Genomic DNA, 27,867 nt, shown 5'->3' with positions numbered 1-27,867 from the left:
GATATGAAAGAATGTTCAACAAAATGTTAATGAAACTATATTTTGATGTTAAGATTACAGGTAATGTTAAGCAGCTGATTCAAAAAGTTCCTTATGCTTTTTCCCTGTAAAACTTTCTGGTTTTGTTACTTTTAGTTTGAATTGGCAACAGAATTTTGAGTCAATGTTATCAGGTTGACACAAAATTGAATCAAGGACAAAACTTAGGACATGATAGATGGAAATGGAATGCCAAAATGATTTGATAATGGAATGATTTTAAATCATTCTGTGTGGCTTCAAATGAGGACTTTGGAACAAAAGAGGAAGGTATGATAAACGCAGCTGGGCTGGTGGCATCCGCTACTGGGATTTGGATGAGTTAGTTTGGGAGACGTCTCAGGAATCTGTTTGCATAAAGTCCTGAGCAGCCATCTGGGAAAGATCATCTCGGGACAAACTTGGTCTAACAGCAGCAGAGCATTGCAGCGAGAGGCTAAGTGGTTCTGAGCTATCGTGCTTGTCACTCATATGTGTTCCATACAATGGTTATGAATTTCCTGAGTCCTGGGAAGGGAAATGGGTATGTCAAAATTCAAAGAACTGATTTATTTTTCAAAAATTTTGTAGACAATAGGGACATAGTACAATGCTTTGGTACCATTCTAGTAGGAAGTAACCCAAAAGGGGAGAAAGGCATTCTTCCAACTGGCTCAAGTTGCAGCCTTTGCAATTTTATCCTCTTTGCAAAAGCAAGCATCCTTGATTCATGACACCCAACCTCACCTCTCAGGTAGCCCTTGTCCTGGTGCTTACGGTCAGATGCCTCCTTAGTGGGCACCAGGATGCAATGAATCAGTTCTGGCTAGCTTTTAGTGGAGAATACCAAGGAGTGGGAAATTGGAATCTGGGATATTATTGAGCTATAAATTATGCTCATGTTACATGTAAATCTTTTTGGTCAACTGGTTTTTAAACCTTTGTTTTTAACAGCAAGATACTTTTTGTGAATTAAATATCATGTGTGATCCAAAACACAAAACCGATTAAGGTAGAGCTGATTGACATGGGAATGGGGAGGAGGGTCCCAAAAGCCCAACTGCTCCTTGTCACGCCCTCTCTAACCTAAGGATACTTCTTGGAACCACTAGGGTTGAAAACCACAGATCTGTCCGACTTCCAAAGATGTGCAATGACTTGCTCAATGTAGGTAGCAGCAAGTCCGGGCTGGGCCCAGAACTCCTTTCGCTGGGATGTTTTACCCACCACAGCACCTCCTGTATCATTTCTCTAGCACTTTTTCCTTAGAAACCTTCCATGGTGCTCCTTTTAGAGAAACAGACTGAGTCCTGGGGTGGGGAAGAGGAGGAACAGAGTAGGTGTCGCCTGGTAGGATGGCCCTGGTAGGATGACAAGCTACAAAAACCCCCACAGAAAAGCACACAGCATCTGGACACATGTGCTCCTAAGACCCTTGACTATGAAGCTAAGTACCTCCTCGGGGCTGTGTTCTCCGGAGGACAGGAAGGGGCCCTGACCAGGGCGGGTGTTCTGCAGGCATTCCCTCCTGCTGTTGCTCAGTGTGGCTGAACTGCCGACCTTCCAAGGTCACTGCGGGCCCTCTGAGAGAGCCTTTGATTTAACATGTAAGGGAATTCCCACTGGCTGATTAAATATTTTCATATTTTATCATCTTCCTGCAGCTAACAGCTTTTGGCATGTGTGGTATTTTTATGAATGTTATAAGTAAATATTATGGGGTCAATCGCAGAAATGAACGTGGATACACGGGCCTAGGGCTGGAAGACATTAGATTTCACATAAAAAAAGGTGAGTATGGAAAAATTAAAATATCGAGAACTTAGAAATACTCATCAAAGCATTACAATCGTGCATCCGAAATCCAATGTTAACAGATAAAGTCAAATTTATTTTAAATGTTATATTTACATATCCAAGGGGATTTAATTATTTTTTTCTTTGATTTTGGGGTTATTTATTAGTAGACAGAGAGTAAGTAGGGTTACACAGTCACAAACCACCAATTTTGTTTTTGGTTTCAGTTTCAGACAGAACTAGACCCTTCCACAAAGCACGGCAGACAGATTCCCAACGTCTAAGTGGCTTAGCCACTACTCGGAGTTTCCAGGGGCCGTGGGCCCTTTTGGTTCAAATGGCCCTTTGGAAAATACAAAAAAATAAATAAATAAAGTGTGGGCCCTGGTGGAATCACAATCCAGTGCCCTCTTGAGTAAGAAAGTCTGAGTGAGCTGCTTGGAAACTAGTGTCAGAAAAATCCTCCTTCTAGACATAGAGTGATTCACAGCCAGAAACGTATTCCTTCCTGGGAAGCCACTAAACCTCTGCCGTGGCTGTGCCTGTCTCATAGCCACAGGCCTGGAAATCCCTGGCAAATCCATGCGTGGTGTTATTGGTCAGCAGTTGCAAATGATGTCTGCTCAACACTCTTCCCCCAAAGCATCTTTTCCACTTTCCTCCCACCTCCATAGCCCACCCCATGCCTGTCCCTCACACACAAAGCACAGGCACAAACACACCCACAGTTGGACTCTTTCTGGGTGTCCTAGAACCCTGGACTCAAGTTCCGGCTCGCTGCACTCAAGTTCCTCAATTTTCTCTTTCCCCCCGAAGATTCTGAAGTACTTCCTGGCCCACTACTTTCAACCAAACTGTCATTTTCCTGAAAAAGGAAATAATAGTAACTGTGGGATTCTTGAGCCATCTTCCAAGAGAAGTCCTTTCTGCTTTTCAGCATTTAGATAGGACATTTACACAGGCAACTCTTGGAAGGCAGTTTGGATTTTGTTCAGCTCCGTCGAGCCTACCTTCTTGTTTCTGGCCTCTGTGCAAATAAGATTGGATATAAGACTCAAGTCCTGGATCACTTCTGTAGCTGACCCCAGTTCCTCAAAATGTGAACCTTCGGGGTCTCATTCCATGGCACCTAGAGAAACTGCATTGAAAGAGAGGTATATTTCTTCAAATTTTAGCAATTGTATTTTGTAACTTGTTTACTATTTTGGAAGTTTCAGAGAAATCAAAGCCCCTCACAGCAAAAGTATGACCCTGCCCTAGCCCACTGTTTCCACTTGCAAAATATGTTAAAACAACAATAATAATGAAGCTATTTCAAATATGCCAAATCTAAAAAATCTTCACTCTCAGACTCCACTATCGTGACTGTGTTTCTAGTTGATATTCCATAATCTTATCACTTTCAGGCACACATCCACATACCACCCTGGGTTATTTATAAAGATAAATTCTGTGCTGAGATCAAAATCTACAATCATTTTTTTTTCTAGGTCTAAATTTGTTTTTGCTGCTTTAAAAAAAAAGATTTTGAAAATATTTTCCTGTGGTTTTATTTGTTTAAAAAAGATTTTGGTAAATAAATTACTCAGAACAAAAACTCTTTTAGGTTGTCAACTACCCGCTACCACATATTTGGAATATCTTGAATTATCTAGGGACTAACAGTTCTAGTTTTGGATAATTTGTACTCTTAACTTTTTTATTACGTATTAATGTTTTCAAAGTGTCTCTGCCTAAAAATGTAGTTCTAATCATTCATTTCTAGCTCATCGTGAGCATTGGCTTCTTAGCAAATTAAGCTTTGCATTATCTTATCTAATTAAACTTTGCATACCCATGTTTACTGACCTTAACTTTGCATTTTCCACACTTTCTGAGCTTACTCTGAAGTGGGATAAGTAATGTCTACTTCATAGAATTATCATGAAAATTAAATGATGTAGTACGTGCAGAATAATGATTTCTCATCACATAGTAAGTGCTCAGTAAAGGGTAGCTTGAAAATATTGTCTGAAGACTGCAGTTTAAAATTAATAATTGAACTGCAACAATTACAACAATTTGTGCACATGTCTTCTATCCCCATGAGCTCGTGTGCTCTGGGAGGGTGGGCAGTGGCCTCCCTTGGCCTTCAGCCTGGTCCTGACACAGCGGTCTTTCAATGAATATTAGTGTGATGAAATTCATCTGAATATCAACACTAGACAGCCATGCTGTCTAGTGTCATTGATAGGTAGGAGCTGCCTATATGCGGAATTTGATGATTTCTTTTCTCTAAATACATTTAAACATTTTAACTCTATTTTTAAAGATACTGGTTTTGTTCTAATCTTCTGTTTAAGAAACTGAAATTCTAATGCAAATTCAGTTAATTAGTGCTAATAAGCTTACGCCTAAAAAGAGTTAGCAGATAAATGATGTCATCGGCTTTTCCAGGAGAAGTAAAATTGAGACAAGTTGGGAGAATGATGGTAATAGTTTGTAATTTGCTTTGGGGCTTGTCTCAGAAAACATGAGCTACAGTCTGGGGAGCTGAGCTACAGTTAAAAAAAGACCTGAACTCACATGTGAAAGCGTTGACCCCTCTACTGTGAGAAGGCCAATGTCATCAAAGCCATTCACTTGAAAGGACCAGTTGAAGGCACATCAACCTTGAATGCGTAGCTTTTGCTCTATAAGGATAATATTTCTTAACTTTCATCTAGTAGACTTTTTTCTACTCCTTAAATTATATAAATAAATGTATGGACAAATGCTCCAATCTAATTGACAAATATTACCTTGTGTTATTGCAATATTTCAAACACATTAGGTTGAAACTGTGGGTAACTCCAGGCTTAAATGTCGTATGTGCATGTGTTTATGAGGAGAACTTTAATTCATAAGATTGTGTAAGTGTTAGTCTAACATACATTTATAGCACCCAATATGTGCTATGAACAGTGCAAAGTGCTAAAGACATGGCACAAAAGAAGAGGAGAAAAAGAGTTTGCATCATGCTGTGCTTTTGAATTTGGAACATATTGTATCTAAAAAAACAAGGTGGGAAAATACACTTACCTTGAGTGGAAAGCACCATAAATATTGGCTACCTGGAGAGCTGTGATGGGAAGGTGTCTAAGACTGAAAGCATCTTTAGTGGGCAAGAAAGCCATGGAAGGTGGGAGTGGGAGTGACCTCCCACGTGCTGAGTGTTTGTCATCCTGGCCTCGTGGTCAAAGTCAGCTACTAGACGTTTCTGGCAAAGGAGTGGCTTCATCAGGCCTGTGGTTAAGAAAGGACCATCAACAGTGAGGAGGATGAATTCAAGAGGGAACAATTAATGTGTTTAATCTCATCTCATGGGCTGCTCTTTTCTAGGCACAGGACATGCTGGCTCTGTCCCTTTGCAGTTCTGCCTGGCCACTTATCTTCTCATTTTGGGGAAAGGCAGACTGATCTTACTCCTGAGATCGGTCACTGTGACACAGGACTGCTGCTCTGTACTGCCCACCCATGAAGGAGAGCAGTCTTACATTCTTTTCATTGACTTGCCTTGTAGGAATTGAGCCATAGATTGGTTTGCGTTTCAGACTTATAGGATAGGACCAAAGCTATGTGTTTAGTAAGGCACATTGTCTGCATCCCAAGCTGACTACCAACCCTGATGAATGTTACAAATGCATTCAGGAAAGTGAATTCCTATCTCGTGACAAAAAGGAGCCTCCAGCACATGCTAGTATCTGAGCACATTTCTCCAGAATCAGACGAATTTCTCCAAAAGAGAAATAGCAGCTAATAGTGCAATGTGTCCATCAGAGTCCCAGCAGGAAACAGATGGCGCTCTCAAACTGAGTGAGGAGTGTTAATAAAAGAGTGATTTATAATAGTGTAAGAAGATTTAGGGACACGTACAGGGGACGTTGAAGGATGCTAGGGCTAAAATGGCAGAAGCTGATGATGGTGGGTGAGCTCTTTATCAGCCCTGAGTCTGAAGGGAAATGTGCCAGTTCCAGATCTTGGAGAGGGTAACCACAGGGAGAGGGTAACTGCACAGAAGCTGTGGCATTGGATGGGAAACATAGCCAGCCTGTGCACACTGCAGGAAGGGAATTAAACGCACAGCTTCCTTTTCTCCCACTGGGACGGGGGCGCACGGATGTGCCTACACAGATCAGCCTAAAGGCCACACACAAGGACACAGAAGGGTGAGAGTGGATCTGCAGGGCAAAAATACTAAGCTCAATGCAGTTTTCAGTATGAGGTCAATTCACATAAAATAATAATAACAAGACATTAGCAACATGGTGAACTAGGAAGTTCCAAACTTATGTTCCCCATATTAACATGAAAAAACAAACAAACAAAAAAGCCCAAAAGCTGTAAGAACCAAATTTTTAGAATTTCTGGAAAACAATCAAAAGGTTTGTAGCAATCAATTGAACATCCAATCAAGAAAAATCTATCTTCAAAGTGGTAGGAAAGTTCTGTAGTATTTTACCTTCTTTTGCCCCACTCTTCTCCCCTGGTGGCAACAGTCTCGGTCTTGAGAAACAGCGGCCCGGTTCCCGGTTCCCCTCTTTGAACCAGAGGAAGACAGTAGACCTCCTTTGCAGATTATTATTTGTGTCTGTTCTAACCTGGCTGGGGATACCTGAAGAACTGACTTGCTCTTCTCTGTCTTGCATAACTCAAAAAGCAGGCAGGAAAAGCAATGGGTACTGCTCAGAAAAGTTGCAAGGGAACTAGAAACCCATAGATGCCTGGGGCAAGAGATTCTTGCTGGAGACATACAACAGACTATCTAAAATCTGAAGGAGAAGCTGGAGAAATTAGGACATTCAAAAGCAGCTGCTTTTATGGGAGAATCTAGAAAGTCATCTACCTGGCCAGGTAAGATGAATGATTAGAAAAATTCTAAGACCTTAGAATTTTCACTTAAGGCTGATCTCTAGGCTCAGAGCAAGCCTAACAGTGCTTAAAGAGTACCCCAGCACAGAGTCAGTCAGCAAAAGACTGGAAAAGGTGGTTACTCTCTCTCTTTTGTTTTTTCTTTTGATGTTTTTGGTATATTTTAGCTCCTTGTTATTCAAGGAAATCTCTTTCAAAACATTAGCTGAACACAAGCTAAAGGAACAGAGATTTTAGTGAGCACACATGACAAGGAATAGTCTTTGCAAAAATAGTTTGAAAAAGTTCAAAACAAATGGACTACCACAGCTTTCAATAATCAAAAGCAAAAACACAACAGCCAACCCTGGAGAAGGAGGAAAATGTGATTTCAGAATTACCACATTATAATAATCAAATGCCAATATTCAACAAAAAATCACCAAGTATACAAAAAAAAAAAAAAACACCCACACAGGAAAATATGACTTATTGAAATGGACAAAATAAAATGACAAAAACTGTCCCCAAGAAAGCCCAGACATCGGACTTACTAGACAAAGGCTTTAAAACAACTCTCTCAAATATGCTCAAAGTGCTAAAAGAAAACATGGGCAAGAACTAAAGGAAATTAGGAAATTGATTTATGAAAAATGAGAATATCTCCAAAGAGATTAGAATTATAAAATGTTAACAAACAGAAATTCTGGAGTTAAAAGTACAATAACTGAAATGGAATAATTTGCTAGAGCTGCCCAAAAACAGATTTGAGCTGGCAGAAGAAAGGATCGGAAAACTTGAAGACAGGATATTAGAAATTATTGAGTCTGAAGAGCAGAAAGAAAAAAGACAAAGTGAACAGAGCCTAAAGGACTAATGGGACCCATCCAGAGGACCAATATAGGCATTATGGAAGTCACAGAAGGAGAACAGAGAGAAAATGACAGAGTTTACTTGAAGAAAAAATGGTCAAAACTCTCTCAATTTCATGAAAGACATGAATCTAAAAATCCAGAATTGTCAATGAACTCCAAGTAGGATAAGTCAAAAGAGATCCACACCAAGACACATTACAATCAAACTGTTGAAAGCCAAAGCCAAACAGAGAATCTTAAAAGTATCGAGAAAGAAGCAACTTTTCACATATAGGGGATCTTCAATAGGATTACTCCCCAATTTCTCAGCAGAAACTGTGGAAGCCAGAAGGCTGTGGAACAATATATTTAAAGTGCTGGGAAAAAAAAAAAAAAACTGTCAACTGAAAATTTTCTCTCTGGGAAACCTGTCCTTTAAAAATGAGGGAGAGATTAATACATTCCTAGACAAATGAAAACTGAAGGAGTTTATTACCACTAGACTTGCCCTACAAAAAATGCTAAAGGGGAGTCATTCAAATGAAAATGAAAAGGTACAAGACAGTAAACTGAAGTCAGATGAAGATATAAAGATTTCCATTAAAGGCACATACATAAGCAAATATAAAAACCAGTATTATTATAATTTTGGTTTTACCTTCACTCTTTGGTTTTTATAAGATTTATAAAACAAATGCACAAAAAGTAATTATAATTCTGTTAGTGGTAACATAATGTAGAAATATTAATATTGTGATATTAATTATATAAGGTGGGGGCAGAACTTTATAGGAATAGTTTTTAATGCAATTGAAGTTAGGTTGGTATCAATTCAAATTAGATTGTTATAACTGTAGGAAGTTATATGTAATTGCCATAGTAGTAACCAAGAAAATATCTATAGAATATACACAAAAGTAAATGAGAAGTATGTCATTACAAAAACTCAACTAAACACAAAAGAAGATAGTAATGCAGGAAATAAGGGACAAAAAAGCTCTTTGTAAGACATATATTAATAGAGAACAAATAGTAATTATGTTAGATATAAATGGGTTAAAGTCGAATCAAAAGGCATATATTGGCAGAATGGATAAAAAAATGATAGAATTATACACTGTCAACAAGAGATTCACTTTAGATATAAAGACAGAATTAGATTGAAAGTAAAAGGATAGAAAAAGATATTCCATCTAAATAATAACCAACCAAAGAGAACTGGGTAGGGGGCTATACTAATATCAGACAAAACAGAATTTAAGTAAAAAGCTGTTATAAGAGACAAAGAAGGATATTATATATTGATAAAAGGGTCAATTCATGAAGAAGATATAGCAATTATAAATACATATGCACCAAAAATCACTGCTCCAAAATATATCAAGCAAACATTGATAGAATTGAAGGGAGAAATAGACAGCTCAAAGAGACTGCAATACTCCACTTTCAATAATGGATAAAATAACCAGACAGAAGATTAATAAGAAAATAGTGGACTTGAAGAATATGTTGGACTTAATGGACATATACCTAGCACTCCACCCAAAAACAGCAGAATACACAATTTTCTCAGTTATACATGGAACAATATCCAGTATAGACCACATGTTAGGCCATAAAACAAGTCTTAATAAATTTCAAAAAATTGAAATTGTATAAAGTAGTTTTCTGATCACAATGGAATAAAGTTAGTAATCAATAACAGAATAATTAGAAAATCCACAAAGATGTAGAAATTAAACAGTATTCTCTTAAATGGCTAATGGATCAAAGAAGAAATCACAAGGGAAGTTAGCAATTACCTTGAGAAAAATGAAAACAAAATAAAATACATAACATACTAAAAGTAATAGGATGCAACAAAAGCAGTGTTAAGAGGGAAATTTCTAGCTATAAATACTTATATTAAAAAAGAAAGATCTTCAATCAATACCCTAACTGTACTCTTTAAGGAACTAGAAAAAGAAGAGCAAACTAAACCCAAAGATTGCAGAAGGAAGGAAATAAAGATTAGAAAAGCGATAAGCAAAATAGAAAACAGACAAACAATAGAGAAAAATCAATGAAACTAAAAATTAGCTCTTTGAAAAGATCAACAGTATTGACAAACCTGTAGCTAGATTGACTAAGAAATAAAGAGAGAAGACTCACATAACTAAAATCAAAAATCAAAGTGGGACATTACTACTGATTTTGTAGAAATAAAAAATATTATAAGACAATGCTATGAACATTTGTAAGCCAACAAATTGTATAACCTAAATGAAATGGACAAATTCCTAGAAATACACATCTACCAAAATTGAATCATGAAGAAATAGAAAACTTAACCCGTAACTAAGATTGAATCAGTATTCACAAACCCTCCAACAAAAAAAAAGTCCTGGACCAGATGGCTTCACTGGTGAATTCCAAATAGTTAAAGAATTAACACAACTTTTCCAAAACATTGAAGAGGAGGAAACATTTCCTAACTCATTTTTCAAGGCCAGCATTGTCCTGATAGCAAAGCCAGCAAAGATATTACAACAAACAAAAAATACAGATCAATATCCCTTATGAATATTGATTCACAAATTCTCTAGCAAACCAAATTCAGTCATTAAAAGGTTTATATACCATGACCAAGTGGGATTTATTCCCACAATGTAAGGATGGTTCAACAAATGAAAATCAACCAATGTAATACACTATGTTAACAGAATGAAGGGAAAAACCCCACATGACCAACTCGATTAATGCAGAAAAAGCATTTGACAAAATAGCAATTATGATTTCTGTTTATTTGGAATGGACTATGTGCCAAGTGCTACAGTAGACGTTTGATATAGAATGTGCTGAATCCTCAAGGCAACACCCTAAAACCTAATATTACACTAGTGCCTCCCTCTTACATATGAAGAAACTGACATTTGGAGTACTGAAGTAGTTTATCAAAATCACACATATAATAAGGAGTAGAGTCAATATGTATATTCCAGATTTTGAGATTACAAAGCCTAAGCCATTTCTACTGTATATTGTGTCTTTTTGCTTTGGCATCTAAGGAGAATCAATATGAAGGCCCCAAGAGCTAATTTGAGAAAGTCTCTACCTGACTGGCTTAATAAAGCCGTCTTGGGTGTCTCCATCCCTGTTCTCCTCCCAACTGGTGACAAAGTACCATTATTCTGATTGTATGTTAACTTTCTTTGTCAAAATGTGGGTCTGGCCCATCTCACTCCAGTACTGACTCTGGAGTGTTGGATACCGTCCCTTCACTTTTTACGATCTCTCCAGGGCAGGGAGGGTGCGTATGGAGTCAGCAGCACAATAGCCAAGCAGCAAGCACGGGGGCCGTGGACACTGCAGAAAATCAAAAGGAAGTTAATAAACTGAGAAAGCTGGAATCAATTTGGTTTTGACTCAGAGTCATACTCTATTTCAAAAAAAAAAAAAAAAAAACCTCTTTAAAAAGTTGGTGCCAACTCACTGGAATTAAGTTATAAATAAAAATCAGAATGATAGTTTCCAATTTTTTTATGAGTTTTTAATAGGTACATTGTTTAGCTTCCTGACAAATTGATGAAATGCAGACCTGCTAAGTCACAAAAATGCCTGTGGCATTTGTTTACTTGGACTATTACAATAAAAGAGATCTTTTAAGATTATGTCCTTTTTGCAGTGAAACTCAAAAATGTGCTTCTGCAGACTTCTGAACTTGTACATCTTGAACTTTTAAAATCACTCTCAAGCCTATGACCTTGCTTTAGCACCACGGCAGCTGGGGAGATGGTTTACCTGTTAGGCCAGGTGTTCCTGCTTTATAGGTGATATTAACTAGGAAATGGATGAGCAGGTGAGGATCCAATCTTTGTGACAGGCTGAGGCAAAGGGACATTAGTTCAGCCTAAAAAGCTGGATTTTTCTGAAACATGGAGATTTGAAATTTCTGGGGAGGAGTTCCTGGCACATGAAGTGGTTTTTGCTGGCATAATTTACAGGCGTTAACTCCACATTTGGGTTTGGGTTCCATTTATGATCTTCTGCTCTTTTATAACTTTGCAACAGCCTTTGTCCATCGCTGGCCACATTCATAGGGATCATGAGACCTGACAGTGATGGGAGAAATACTTGATGTTAAGCAAGCACTGAAAACACTTAAATGTTACATGCAATACTAATTCTGGCCGCTCTGTAAATCAGATTTATTTAATATTATACTAGTTTCACAATCCGAACCCAAGTTGCTTTATATGAACTTGGCCTATTAAAGATAAAGCCTACCGTCATCCTCCTACAGACAATGGAAGCTTAAAAAAGAGAAAAAGAAAAAGAAATAAAGAAAAACAAAATTTCTGTTTGTACTTCACACCTGGTCAGGTAACGACTGTTATCTTCTCTGGGTTGAGTGCTCCAACTGCGAAATAGAGTTGCATTATGCAAGAATTTTCCTGTCACTGAGAAAATCTGCTTATGAAGTTTGCCAAAAGATGCCCTGCCTCCCAGCCAGAATGCCAGACCTGAGAGTCCTATGCCAGTGAGCGTGGGCGGCGTATCAGCCTTTCATCTCTGAAGGTACAGGGTGCAAGTAAGTCACAGGCAAAGGCACCGATGACTTCTTTTCAGTTCTGCCTTTCCTGGTTGAGGTCGTTCTGGTTTTTAAGAAAACCTTGGGACTGGGGACCTGGGTGGGGGCCGCAAGTTAGCAGGGATGGTACACCAGGAGGCCAGGTGTCCCTGCTCACCAGCAGCCGGGGGAGGAGAAGTCCCACTCATGCCTGTGAGAGCCCGTGATACCATCCACTTCCCTGCCAAAATATTTCCTAAACCCTGAAACAAAAGGCTGGCTAATCCTCAAAGATCAATTCTTCCCTCTGGGGTTTTTCCAAATCAATCCCACCGTTGTGGGTCCTTGTCTGGGTCTGGATTGTGCTGCCTTAGCTGCACTTTCGAATTCCGCCCGTCACTTAACTCTGCTGTCAGCATTAACTTTGCTCAAGGTGAAATCTGGAGACATCTTCCTTCTTATTCTCTGAAACCCTCTGCAACCCACTGCACGCTCCCCAGTCAAAACAAGTCTTTGTATGTGGTTAGGAGCAAAACGCTGCTTCAGAACGGTCTCTGGGCCAGGGCAGAGCTTGCCTTTGGCAGCGTGGAAGTGGAATGTGCCCTTTTTCTCGTGTAATCTTTGTGTCTAAAAATAGCAGAGACACCCCTTACTATACTGTGACACACAGACTCCTGGGGGATGAATAATCACATTGACAGTCATTCTGGGGGCAAGCAAGAGAGAACAAAGGGTAAAAACTGATCCCAAAATATAAAAATAAACATCGCAAACTTCAACAGATGTTTTCATTGTCAACTGGGGTTTTTGTCCCTTGCTCAATTCCTCTGCCCTTTTAATTCTTTATTTCTTTAAGCCTGAGCAGTTGCCCTCATTTATTTACCAACCTTCTATCTCCCAGATTGCTGACATGGCGACTCGCCCACGCGGGGGACTCTCACACCGTGAGGGGTCCGAGGGAAGCAGGCAGAGGAGAATGCACACTGGGCCGTCCAGGTCATCGAAGGCAGAGCAGTTGTGAGCCCACATCCTTTTGGTAAAGACACTCCTCCTACGCTTTAAAATAATAAACCCACTTTCACATTATGTAGTGTAGATGTTCAGGGGACTCTGGAAACTGTCATTTTGCCATTGCAAGTTTAGGATATTTTTACTAGCAATTTGCTCATTTGCAATAAATGGTAAAATTTAAGTAAAAACCACTCCATTGGAGTGAAAAACAAAATATGCACTTGAATTCTTTTGCTACTTACTATCAAACATGTTTTTCCTCCTTCTCCATTAGATTTCATGCATAAACACTGATATAAGTCAAAGTGTCTCGTGTTTTGGGACTAAGTGTTTTTGTTGATAACAGCACACTGAGCCCTGGGGTGGAATGTCTTAGTAGCACGTAAAGGTTAACAACATGAGTCAAACAATGGCCGCAAGTGTCTTTAAAGAGAAGGACCCACATTACACACTGTAAGGCCAAAGATTAGCATATATGAATCTCCCAGCCTCCAAATCTCCCGCCGCAACAGATACTGCTCCAAGTTGCCTGGAACAGGGCACATCTGCAACCTGAGGACAGAAGTGCAGCCATGTCTTGGAAAAATGAATGCTTAAAGCCAGAAGGCACTTTATAGGTCACGGTGGCCAATGTCCTAGATTTGCAGTCCGAGGCCTGAAGATGCTTGATGTGTAGTACTCTTGAGTAGGCCAGCAAGGACCGGGAAAGAAACAGAATCCTGAAACCCAGCTATTCCACTGTCTTCCATGGAAACCATAGTCCCTGCAAAAGAGATCCTGAGATGTAAAATATTGTATCAATGTTAAATTACTGGAGTTGGTAGTTGTACTATGTTTACATACAAGAATATCCCTATTCTTACGAAATGAACACTGAAATATTTAGGGATAAAGGACAATGACATATGTAACTCACTTCAAATGGCTCAGAAAAGAAATTACATATGTGTGTGTGTGTGTGTGTGTGTGTGTGTATACATAGAGACAGAGAGAGAGAGAGTGCACACAAGCAAATGCTAAAGCAGATGGGTACAATGTCAAGTACATCTGGGGAAAGGGTTACAGGTGTGTTACCATGGTGGCAGAGAAAAGCTCCTTCACGCCTCTGCCTTGAGTTGGCGTGTTTAGGATGGAAAGGCTTCTACCCCCCCCTCCTTGGAGGCTGTAGAATTTGGAAAGCAAAGATTCCTCATCCCATCTGGTGAGATGGATTTACTGAATAATTTTTTAAAAATTACATGGGTATGCCCATTCCTCTTGTCCCTTCAATTTAGCAGCCAGGTATATTTCCTGCAGTTTAAAGTTGAATGAGTCAGCTATGATTTGGGGTAATATTAGGGGTTTGTCACAGTATGCAAAAGTGCCCAATGAACACTGAGTTTAAGGAAAAGGGCAGCAAGTGTCTTTAGAACAGCTACAGAAGAGACTGAATGCAAGTACTCAACACCCTGCGAATCATTTTATACACACTGGGTCCATTTGATTCTCCCCCAACATTTGAAATGCAGATATTCATCCCATTTTACAGTTGAGGAAACTGAGGCTCAGAAAGTTAAGTGTTCTAAAACACAGAGCTGTAATTCGTAAGGCTCATACTTGAGCCTTGCTTTTATAAATTCTGTGCTTTTGTCACTAAACTGTGCAACCCTGTCTGCAGCTAGAGCAGTCCATCTTCCAGCAGACATTTATTGTGTGCATTCTGTGTGCCAGATACTGTATTTTACATGGCTCTGAAATCTGTTCCTGCTTTGTCTAAACTATTAACAAAATGGTGCTAATAAATTGGAATACACTTTTTTGGGCCATTTTTTATTTTATTAAGGAAATAAATACAAAGACTTTTTTGCCTTCATTTTCCTATGTAGGTAAGAAGTCTCATTTTGGCTTTTATCATAAAGGTGGTACCAAGGTACCTTACAAAGATAATCACATGCTCGCTCAGAAGGCACCTGGAGGTTCCAACTTTGTCATTTTTAGAGATGAAAAAATTAACACCAGAAACTTCAAAAAATTTTTCTAAAGCTACACAGCTAGTTGGATGCTGGGCCAGGACAGGACTGGGTATCAAAAGTCTGATCACACCATTTCAGTTTATTCCTCCTAGAAAATGAATAGTTTTTAGCCAAGTATAGTTTGATTATTTCATAGTAATACTTTTTTTCCAAGAGAGCTTTGGAAAAGGGACAGGATCTAAAGGGACACGTAGGTTGAATATATATGTGTATTTCTGATATAAACATAAAAGATTAACAATTAAGCACGTTCATCCAAAAGAAGGAAGGGCCCGGATGAGTTCTGCTCTCTGTTATATTGGTCCTTTCTGATCAAAACCATATGAGAACTAGAAGAACCCAGAGCCCAGTGTGATGGCCAGAGATGAAGAAGGGACAACAGAGAGAGAGAAATGAGGGAAGAGGGCAGCAGAGATTTAATATTATTTCCAACATTTTAGCGCACGGTCACATTTCCAGTTCTTCATCAGATAAGAATGTTTTGCGCACATTGGGCCAATTTACGGCGCACAGGAAAGCCTGTAGCTGTGCTCTCAGCCCACCACTTCCTGTGCGAGTCAGCAAAACAGGCTCGGCCCTTCCATGCCTTTGACCAGACGCTTCCAAGTCCTAGCTGAAAAAGCCTCGCTGCTTGTCCTGCCGTTTGGTGGAAGGAGTCCACAGTCACCTCCTGACCATCGTTAGGAAAATAGTGTCCACATCTCAGGTGTCTTTTCCCTGTGCGTGTGTGTGTGTGTGTGTGTGTGTGTGTGTGTGTGTGAGAAAGCTTAGCCTTCTTCTGGGTCACTGCGCTCCCATTCCTTGCTATTCATGCAAGTTAATTCTTTACAGCTGCAACGCTAAGTTTCCTTGTTCCGTGACAATGCCCACAGTGTTAGGTACAGGGAAAGGCGTCCGAACCCCTTGGAGCTGACCTTCACCCTTCCTGTCACAGTCCCTCTTCAGCAGACTCCACCCTGCATCTGGGGACGCAGAGAAACATGTCGTTTATGTCTAATACATCGTCCTGGAAGAGGAAAAGTTTTCTGGGAGGCCACCTGCTGAGGGCCACTCTTAGGCTTTCCATTCTTAGGCCAACTTCTCATGAGGCCAAGTGGCAAAGACAGATAAAAGATATGGTCTCATGTCATTTATTCTAAAACAGGATTTAATACATTTGGTTCATGATCATCTCCAAACTTCTTCATAGGAGTCCTCACCCTCCCTGCACCCTCCACCCTGATCATCCCTACGCTGTTGGTAACAAGATCTCACAGTTTGTTTCCTAAGTGTCGCCATCTCCAAACAACTGTCAAGGAATGCTGTCATCTCAGGCTCCCTCTTGGTGTCCCAGCAGGTCTGAGGTGGGAATGGAGGTGAGGGGAGCAGCCCACTCCCCTTGTTCAACATCCCCATCCCCGGAACTGCTATTGTGGTATGGCTCTTCCCGAAGGATTTTCCCTGAGGGCCCCTGGCCCTGACCCCAGCCCAAACCTACTCGTGAAACCTGCCCTGGTTGGAAAGTCTGTTTGGCAGACTGAGCCTCTTTGTCTCCTTGCCGTAAGGGAACTCTCCCCAGAGTTGATTCTAGGCCAGTTCTAGAGTACAGGAAGAGAAATGGTAATCTCTTATTCAGGGATTGAGCCCCATGAGTTGAAATGATGTTCCCATCATCTACATAGTGCAGGAGAGGAAAAATACCTTTTTCTCACTCAAAGCTAGGTTCGTGGCTGAGGCCTCCAGAACAAAAGGCAGATTCACAAGAGAAAAGCACACGATTTTATTTAGTGTAAGTTTTATGTGACATGGGGACCTTCATAAGGAAATAGAGGCCCGAAGAAATATTAAACTTGGATATTTTTATGCTAAGTTAGATGAAGAGTAGACAGTCACAGAAAAACGTAACTGGACAAAGAGGTCTGATCTAATGATGACAAACTGAGGGGAACGTAACAAGGCCCATTTATTGATACTTCCCTATGACCCTGTGTCTTCAAAGATAGGGCTATTCCTTTTCTCCAGGCATGGGAAGGGCACCTCTTGAACGAGGGTCATATGACTTCCTTCAGGGAAAGGCCAGAAAATCTTTTCTAGGTTTTATAACCTGCTTCAGGTGAGAAAGGGAAGTGGTAGATCAGAGTGACCTTCCTATTTCTGCAGTTTTCTAAAACCCTCCAGCTTAAAATATTTTGGGGTAGCATGTCCTGAACCCCATCAATAGTTAATGGGAAACATGGGACCAAAAAGTCTCAGATCTGAGTTTCAACCCGATGTTCTTTCCAGCATCCTGGCCTGGGCAGAGCTGAGCTGCAGGGAAGGCGGGCAGCAGGGTCGGGCTGGGCGAGCTTCCCACTCGGGGGACTCGGGCCTTTGGTTTTTGATTATATTTCTTACTGAGTAGAAGGAATTATTTATTTTTAGGAAATCTGAAGAAGTAGAAGGCCCAGAAACCTTGGGTGGGGACTGTATAATTTATAGCAGACTCCGTGGAGGGCAGGGCACAAGAAAAGAGAATGACCGATACAACTAAAAATTCAAGAAATGAAAAGAACCTAAAGATCTTCTTCATACATATCAGAAATCAAAGGCCCTAAAAATATTTTTGCTCAATGTTTTCTACATTTCCAGACCCATATTCCCACGCAATGCTTTTTCAATGAGGCTTCTATGCATTTCTACAACCCAAGATAATTTTAAGTAATTTTCACTTCTTACAGTTTGGTTCAGAAAAATATGCACCCTTATAGATTCTTATGTGTCCCAGAGGTACAAAGTACTTCCCCTCCCCATGTCCACTGAGAATCCCTGTAGCACTGTCCTTGCAGCAGATGGAAATGACCAGGGATGACCTGCCTAAAATCCTTCGCTGGTAAGCTGTCTGCCCAAGATAAGAACACATGTTTCCTGTCTTCTAGTCAAGAGCTTTATCTTCTACGATATTCTGTGCCCCTTAGAGTTCAAGCGTATCAAAAATGTGAGATGTACTTAGGCTTTTCACTTCTTCAAATTCTTTAGAGTGCTCAAAACATTTCCTTGGAAAGAGTTATTCTAGTTGTATCTTCTGGGGAACAAGCACATGGTATATTCATCATCCAAATGGTTCATTAGTCGTAGGGAGAAACACTGATGTTAGAAGCAGAGAATAGAGCCCCAGCCAAAGTCTCAATCTGCCTCTGAACACAGGGGGAGGAAGTGAATGAGGATGAAAGCCACGGAAAAGAAGGCACCAGTGACCATTTGAAATTGGCATGCAAAAAATCGATGAAAGCAATATAAGGCATGATTCCTAGGTTTAAAAATTTTAAGAATAAAACAAATCAGCCAAGTAAAATGAGAATTATTAAGTGCTTGTAAGTGTCCCCAGGAATCCTTAGAAATTCAAACCATACTCTATAATTAATACATGTGGGACTTTTTTTCTTTTAAGACAAGGAGAGTACAGTGGTATTGAGGACTTACAAAGGGAGGCGGAGGATTTCACCTTGAAAGATATAGAAGGCATCTCCCCCTGAGAGTGCAAAAAGAGTGGCTCTGACCAGAGCACCCCTGAGAGCTTCAAGGGACAGGAAAGGACAGGAGTCCCTGGAAGGAATGAGTAGGTGTAGGGATTATAGGGACTTCCAAGGCTTTTATGAAAGGATTAAAGAGAAAAGAAACAGGAGGTCCATTAGTTAAGTAAGAAGAAAGATGGATTTAATGATGAACGTAACATTATTGAGATAATGAACTGCATCACTAAATTCCTCTTTTAGAAAGAAGAAAGAAAATATAGCCCCAGGATTTTTATTTTTTGATAGGGGGAGTAGAATCTGAGTGTCTTTTTTTTCTAATTGGCCACTAATAAATAAGCAAATTTTAAAACAAAATGAGGTTCCAAAGCAAGCAAAACTTATCTATGATATTAGAAGTCTGGGTAGGGATAGCCTTGGGGACAAGGGATGATGGCTGCAGGCATGCTGGCCATCTCTGTTTCCACAGCTTCTGGGGGGTATGGGCGGGGCAGTGCTTTATGAAGATACCTTGGGCTGTACAACCTGACGCATGCACTGTTACGTATATGTTACACGTGAGTAAAAGGTGAAAATAAAAACAAAATAAGGTGAGAGTTTTAAAAAATGTAAATATTAAAAGTATAGTGATGTATAATCCAGAATATCAAAGGAGGAGTGTTAAAAATAGAATAATGAAATTATAAAGCAGCACATAGATATTTTTAAAAATCCTTACAGAGCTAAGATTAAAGGCATAGCAATCAATCAGAATGCAACCACATTCCACTTTCATAATTAAGATTAAACATATTCCTGTATCATTTTATATATATATATATTTAAATTTTGTGGTGGATATTTCTCATTAGTAGGAATCTTATATCCCATTTGAAAGTAAATCATCACACTCTATTTTACAATCCAAGTTTCCATATATATAATTTGCTTAAATTGAAATGTAGCCAAATAAGTAGAGAGGAATGAAATCATATAGCCATATGTGACTTTTAAGAAAAGACTAGTCAATCAACTGAAAATAATTTGATTGCTAATTATATGGCCAATTCAATACTATTTATCATTGAGAATATAAATGAAGTAAAAGATTTTGCTTCTGTTAAGAACAAATAATTTAGTTGGGAAAAGAAGACTAAGAAATTAGGAACATCTCAAAATACAATGCTGTTCAATGCTGTCTCTGTAAGTGGTAGTATGAGTGAAATAATAAGACCATATGGTATCTTAAATAAAGCATGATTTTGATTCTCTCTTCCCATAAAAAACGTTGAAAAAAGAATTATTGTATTGACTAAAATTTTTATAGGTTGTAAACTGAGGGCTCTCATTTTATTTCATAGAAATTATCTGATGGAGATCAAAATTACATGTCATCTTATTAGATGAGTTCATTAAAGTTTTCAGAGAAATAATGGACAACAATGAAATTTGCAGTTGGCACTAAAACATAACATCTTGTGAAAACTCTAGAAAGTTTAAAAAGAAGAGAGGGGGAAAAAAAGAGGAAATCTCTCAAGTTGAATGTCAGTACCACTGAGAATCAATTACAAACATGATGGATGGGAGGGAATTGGTCAGGACCAAGCGCCAAAAGCAATGTTGGGGTTAGGGTGTAAACCAAATCACATCAGAGTTGGGAACACAACTTAGCAAGAAATGGCAAAACAGATAACCAGAATTTGTGTTGCTGTCCCATAAACAGTAACAAAAACTCCCATACGGTACAGTGAAGAAAATAGTTCCGAAGAATGAGCAATAGGTCATCTTCATGTCCACATTTCAGCCTTGTTTCCAACCCACACTGGTGAGTGAATCAGAATGTTTCCTTCAGTCTAGTTGACTTCCGAGTGTGATAGGCTGAATAATATCTATGCAAAAATATCTCCATCCTAATCCTCAGAACCTAAGCACATGACCTTATATGGCAAAAAGGACTTTGCAGGTGTGCTTAAGGCTTTTGAGACGGGGACCCTCAGGGGGCCCAATGTAATCATGGTGGTCCTTACAAGAAGGTCAAAGAAGAGGGTAGCATGTGTTACAACAGCAGAAGCAAGAAGCTGGAGTGATGTGAGAAACAGGTCATGAACCAGGAATGTTTACTGATTCTAGAAGCTGGAAAAGGTAAGGAAATGAATTCTCCCCTAGACTCTCCAGAAGGAACCAGCTCTGGGAACACCTTGGCTTCAGCCCAGGGAAACTGATCGGGGACTTCTGATCTTCTGAACTGTAAGGAAATAAATCTGTGTTGTTTATCACAAAATTTGTGATAATTTGTTACAGCAGCATTAAGAAACTAATACATCGAGTAAGATGATCTGTCTAAAAAGATGTCATCCTTGATTTTCTCTAGGATGTTTCCCGTGTGGGGCATTTGATTAGTGCAGAGCTTTTGCAGAGTGACAAGCAGTTCACAGCTCAGCAAGGACTTCTTTCAGAGGATTTCTTATGTCATTTTCTTGTATTTTTCTGCTTTATTTGTGGCTTTAGAATCTCTAAGCTTGGATTTTAAAACCAGGATGGAGCTGTTGATATTATCAACTTTTTGGATTGTTACATGAACCTATTCACTGGGTAGGTTTCCTGAAATTTGTGTCTACCAACACTCACGGCCTGACTCCAGAATGCGTGGGGACTGGTACCCAAACTCCAGGAAGAAAGAAACTGACCACATAGCTTAAGAAAATTCTTACACTTGGAAAATTGTGAATTAAAATATCTACTCTTAATGATCTTAGTGTGTTTCTATAAAGATCCTTTGACTCAAATGTCTTTTTGGTACGTGGTTTGTTCCCCATCTTCACATGGATAAAGAAAGACTTTATCTGTTAACACATTTATCTCCCTCACCAGATCATGGGCTCCTTGAGGACAACACCATGAATTGTTTTGGTTCCCCAGAAACTACCGAATGCCTGGTTGACAGTAGTAAGACAGACATATTTTCCAAGAAAAAGAAAGAAAAAAGGAAGAAGGAGAAAGGGAAGAAGAAAGCTTTCTCTTATCTCTCTTGAAACTGAGCAAATGGAGGCGTCAGGGTGAATTTCATTAGTCCATAGCTACAAATTTTTAAATTTCATTTGTAAAAAATGTATTTACTTTTCTACCTGTATCCACCTATGAGAGGACTTACTACTCAGTCTGGATTGGAGGAGAAAAGTTAATGCTTTGGTATTGAGAAATTGTGACAGAAAATGGTAGTGTTGGTGAATAAAATTTCGAATGAAATTAGAAATGAATATTTTGGTTATCTTAGTGCTAAATAACTATCTCTATGTTTTTTTGTGACGTTCTTTATAAAACTAGACTACCTGTAGGCACAGCCTTAGTGAAGATTACCACACATTGTACAACTATGAAAATATTGGTGTAAGAAAAAACTTTTCAATCCTCTGAAAACTTAAGTAGAGTGATAAGGAGCTAATGCAGTAAAGGGAAAAGGTTAGTGCTTAAAGATGAAGGGCTCAATATGTATTTATTTTTAAATCAAATCCTTAGTTAGGATGTCACTAAGAAGAGAAATAATTTAATGTGGAAATAGCATGCACTTGACTTACTTGCTGGATTGATGCAGAAATGAACTCTTACCAAAAGAAGTTGGCTTTATTCTGCTGCTATGCCTTAGTAGACTCTGGGATTTGTAGTACCATTCAAGAATGACACCCCACATTGACAGAGGTGGTGTACATGATGTACATGGTGTGGCATTGGGCTAGCCTTGTGCTGGGCCCCAGAAGGAGTCCTGCACTTTCTGCAAGGGAGGGTATCTTTCTGGCAGAGAGAAGCAGTGGGAAGTCAGAAGACCTGGATTCTAGTCTAACTACGACCTTCAGAAACTCACCAATCCTCCCTGGCTGTTGTTTTCTTTTTTTGGAACATGAGAGGATTGAATCAGATGACTTCTGAGGTCCTTTCTGATTTTGAAATTCTCTAAACATACACTTGGCCTAGAGAAAAATGTTGTCCATTCAAAAGGAATTTTCCCCTTGTCAGGTTCTCCTGCCCCAAATGTTTCAGGTCCTGACTTGTACACAATAAGGAGCAAAAGGCATCTCCTTTTGATCCTGTGATTAAAAATATTTAGTTCTTTGGTGTTTGAAATTCTCTTCAACTAAACATTGTAACCTTGATGTAGCTAGATTTGCACTTAAATATAAACACATACTATTGGCAAGACCCCATGAAATAACTGACTTACAGTGACCTTGGGGCTAGCAGCATAACAGATTGAGTTTCTCATTATCATTCCATGCAAGATAAGAGAATTTTCCTCTAATTCAGCTGATTTTCAGTGCCATTGTTTTCCGAGTAGTGGGTAGCGAGAGGTTTAAAATGCTCAACATCTTATGTTGTGATGTGAATGTCAGCAGCCTATTTGGGGGAGCTATTTTTAATCTCTTAATACATGATTAATGTGACCATTTTCTCCTTATCACTGTCCTAGATTTAATTAACAACTGGTGTGATTATTCTTTCTAGTTGTGATGCTAACCTATTAAGGCTTTGAATCATGAATGCAGCTTGTAGGTTAACAAGCCAACAAAATTGCTTTGGTGGGATAAGATTGTGAGTGTCTCTGGGGGCTAGTTTTTAAAATAAATTTTTAAAAATTTACTTGCAAGATCACATAAGTTATTGATCATAAAATAAATATGAGTGGTCCTGCAGTTCAATTTGGAATTGTATCCAAAAATGCAATAATCGATAATAAAATGTACCATAAAACAAAAATGAATTGCATTGTTCCACAAAACTTCGCACAAAAATATAACAAGCATTTCCATCTTATAAAATGCAGTAACATTCCATCAGTAAGATTTTAAAAATTATTTCTTGGACCAAGTTATTTTCCTTCTTTGCATGATATCTTTCCATACCAACTATAGAGTTGAGGGAGAACACTCCTTGGAGAGTGACCTGGGTCACCCCCAGTAGTTGAATGCTCCAAATAAGGACTATTTGTTCCAACTTAGAATCCTGTTAAATGGTGAGCAGCAGCCCCCGCTTTGAAATTTGATGCCTAATTTTAATATTCTCCCTAGCAAAATTCCACTACTAATAATTAATTAACACATACCATGGAGTTGACTATAATGGGATTTTAACTGCATCCCTGAAAATTGTACTTTTAATTCATAAATTAAAAACCAGTTTTGAGAGGGAGGCTCAACACAGAGTGTTTCATAGAGTCAAAAGGTACATGTTTTTACTCCAAAAGACATTGGTTTGTGGAAACTGTTATTTGCCTTAGAAAAGAAATTATGTGCTAATAAAAATCAATAAGCTTCAGAAAGCTACTCAGAAGTGGATCATTTGTGTTTTGTGTGACTTTTAATCCTGACTCTATCACAAGCTTGATTTGATAGCATAGAAAACTTAGTTAAAATATCTGCCTTAGTTTTTTCATCTATAAAATGACAATTGTGATATAATGCAAGATTAATTTTTATATAATAATGGTATAAGTAAATATTCCTGGAAGAATAACTCTCAAATAAGATCTATCCCTACCTCACTTCTGGCCGGGAGCATGTGTGTGGGTGGGAGGGATTCTCACGGTGCATGCAGCTTTATGTTTTTGTGATTCTGTGATTGTCACAGATCCACTAACACCACTAGCTTTGAGTAGTTAACATTGAGGGGACATAAAGAGAAGGAGCCATGGTTATGTGAGGAAAACAATCCAAATCTCCAATTTGTCATCCCAGCTGATAAAAATTTCCTTCTATTCATATTCCAAAGGGTACATATTTTAAAAACCAAAAACATTTACTGGGTGATTATAGAGTTGTGATAATAATGATGCCAAATCAAATGGGATAAATGTTACCCAGTGCATGGAAGATCCTCAATAAATGTTTGTTGAATTGAGTCTGAATATGAGTAATTGCAAGATATTTGGGAAATTAAAAAAATACCATGAAATATTAGATATCACAAATATAAGAACTGAATAATAAGTATTATTCAGGAAAATTAAAGATTATAACTTAAATAATTAGATTCCTAATCAATGATTCATCTCACAGAGATTTTCTGAGAAAAATTTAATTAATGAATATAAAGACTTTGGACTTTAAAATGATATTTTCAATGTATTTTTCTGCCTTTTAGCTTGCTTTATAACTTTGCACATTTTGGCTATTTGGCAGCAAATACTTACGGAGTGGCTACCAGGTGTCAGCTACTATTCTAAGCCCTGGGGAAGCAGAAGTGAACAAAAAACAGAAGAAAAACTCTGCCTTCATGGAACTTATGTTAGAGTGGTGGAAACAAGTACATACATATATTACAGGGCATGTCACATGCCAATAAGTTACATGGAGAAGGGTGAAACAGGAAAGGCAGGTGCTGGGAGGAACGTGTTTGCTTGATAAATGGAAGTCAGGGATGTCTATTGCGGAGACGCATCGGAGCAAAGGTGTGGAGGGTGTGGGTGGGAGGGGACTGAGTCCCGTGCGTATCTGCAGAGGCACCTGCTCTGGGTGTTTGAGGATTGCAAGGAGGTGGCCACGGCTGGAGGGGAGGGAGCAAGAGGCGAGTACAGACACTTAGAGCAGAGGGTAATGCAGAATCAGATTTTGCACAGGGTTTTTAGGTCAATATTAGAATTAGGGCTTTTAATCTGAGATGAGTAGTCATTCCAGTTTTACATGTTTTTTTGTGTGTGTGGTAAAATAGATATAAAATTTACCATTTTAACCATTTTAAGTGTACAGTTTGTTGGCATTAAGTACACCCACATCGTTGTGCAACCATCACCACCATCCATCTCCAGTATGCTTTTATCTTCTCCAATAAAACCCTGTACCCTTTCTGCAGTAGCTCCCCTTTGTCCCCTATCCCCAGCCCCTGGCAGCCACTGTTCTCCTGTCTGCCTCCATGCATTTGCCTATTCCAGGTATGTGATAAAAGTGGAATCATACGATATTTGTACTTTTGTGACTGGCTTATTTCACTTAGCACAATGTCTTCAGGGTTTATCCATATTGTACCACATATCAAAATTTCATTCCTTTTTATTGCTGGATAATATTCCATTGCGTGTGTATATAGATATCCCACATATTGTCTATCCACTCATCCATCCATGGATACTTGGGTTGTTTCCATCTTTTGGCTACTGCTAATAATGATGCTACAGTCATTGGTATACAAATATTTAATATCTGTTTGAGTCCCTGCTTTCAATGTTTTTGGATTTATACTCAGAAGTGAAATCATTCAAGGTTTTTGAGCAGACGGGTGACCTAGGTTTTATGACATTACTCTGGCTGCTGTCAGGGGAACAGGCTGTAAAGAGACAAGGGTGACTGGAGGCAACTTACGAAGAAGATACTTACTACTAAACCCTGAATGTATTTTACAGGACAAGCCCACAAGATTTGCTGACAGATGGGCTATTGGGAGTGAGAGAAAGAGAAGAGTTAAGGATGACTCCAAGATTTTTTTCTATTATACTAAAACCATTCTTCATATGCCACTTGGAAATAAAAGATTGATACACAAAAGTTTCTAAGTGGAAATATTTCTGCACATTTCAGTAATATACCACACATGCCTGAAAGATTCAGGTGAAGGATATAAGGCAGTCTTTGCATTGATGTGGCTTCCAAAGGTGTATTTTTGATGGTATAAATTTATACAAAGTAGAGGTAATTGAGGCATTAGGAGACTTGGTGGGAAGCAAGAGATAAATGCTACATGCAAATATCACATGACCTAAGCAATCTTAACCCAGCATTGTTTGCATGTCTGTGAACCTTACATTGGTCATTTCTGAACAAATATATTAGAGGTAATATATAATATTTTTGCAATAAAAACTTTCATATTTAATATTAACAGGGTCAGATCATAGTTAAGTATAAAAATGCTAAGCATATGAATCAACCTGAGGTTCACTAGCTTGGCTGCTGTTTCCTGTTACTCACTATGCACACGAATGTTCTATAATTATTAATTGTAAAAAAATTACAGCTTGAAGTTTAGAGAAAGTGAGGGAAAAAAGCCATCATTTATTAAGGCCTTTGGCTCAGTGCTCTGCATGTCTTATTTTATCATCCCATTGACTGATCCCGGATCACGTGCCTGTGCCCTAGAAGCGGGCAGAGAGAGGATCTAGCCAACCATGATATACAAAGGGGATTTTCACCAGACAAGAATTAGACTTGGCTGTTGGACAGCAAACCCTCCCACCCAATAGGAAATGTTTACCATAGATGTCTCAAAGCCACCTCAAACTCAGGACATTCAAAGTAAAACACCATCTTTCCCCAGATAATTTGTGCCTGAAACATCTGCTGTATATACCCAGGATATGCAATCTCGCTTAACAAGGGTTTATTTCAGTAGTTGTTTAACTTTATTCAGTAATTACATTGGTCAGATCATTAATGTTTTGATGACTTCTTTCTTTTCTAACCCTAGCACATAGATTTCATTAATATGTGATTAATGAATGAGCGATTTGAGGGTAAAAGCAAATGCAGAGCCAATCTCAAGGTATCAAGTTTGATCAATCCAGGATAAAAGAATCTTGACTTGAATTCTTGCTCTTATGTGTGATTTTCATGACTGTATCTCCCTTATAATTTTCAATGCGCTTCGATTACCAAGTAATGCTGTTTCAACCCTCTGAATGCTAATGACAGAGAGCAGAACCTGGTGATTAAGGGCCTACCTTCAATTAGAAAGGAAGGGCTTACGGAGGCAATGGTTTCTCTTGTCTTTTATTCTTTCAGTATGAAGCAGATCACAACACTCTCAACATTTATAATAATCATTATCTTTTAACAGTATATTTAATTCAGATACTTAAACATTTTCATATGTCGATGAAAGAAACACCCAATAAACTGAGCGTGACTTGTACATATGCAGGCCTACGGAAGAAGAGCAGGTGAGGGTGTGTCACAGCTCACGTGACATATTTTCCTTTGCTTTTGATTGTGAAACTTAGCATGTCCCTTGCATTCACAAAACAATAAGGGAGATAACGTGATGTTACTTGAACATCTATAAATATCCACAAAGGATAATAAATGCCTTCACTGCCTCTTAGCCCATGTGTTATGGGAATTTTCAGTGTCTGCTAGTTGACACAGATGCACTTTGTAGTTTTTAAACTTGGCATCTGATTACATACTCAGTGGACTCTTAACTGAAGTACCTTTTTGAAAATGCAAACCACCCACCTTATTTAAATTTAGAAGCTGCCCCTACCACCCTGGTGTTCCTAATCCCCTGACACTGCTTTGCTTTTCTTCTTC

Source organism: Propithecus coquereli, unplaced genomic scaffold (assembly GCF_000956105.1).
Source record: "Propithecus coquereli isolate 6110/MARCELLA unplaced genomic scaffold, Pcoq_1.0 Scaffold201, whole genome shotgun sequence".
NCBI classification, from domain to species: Eukaryota; Metazoa; Chordata; class Mammalia; order Primates; family Indriidae; genus Propithecus; species Propithecus coquereli.
This window is presented reverse-complemented; position numbering follows the sequence as displayed.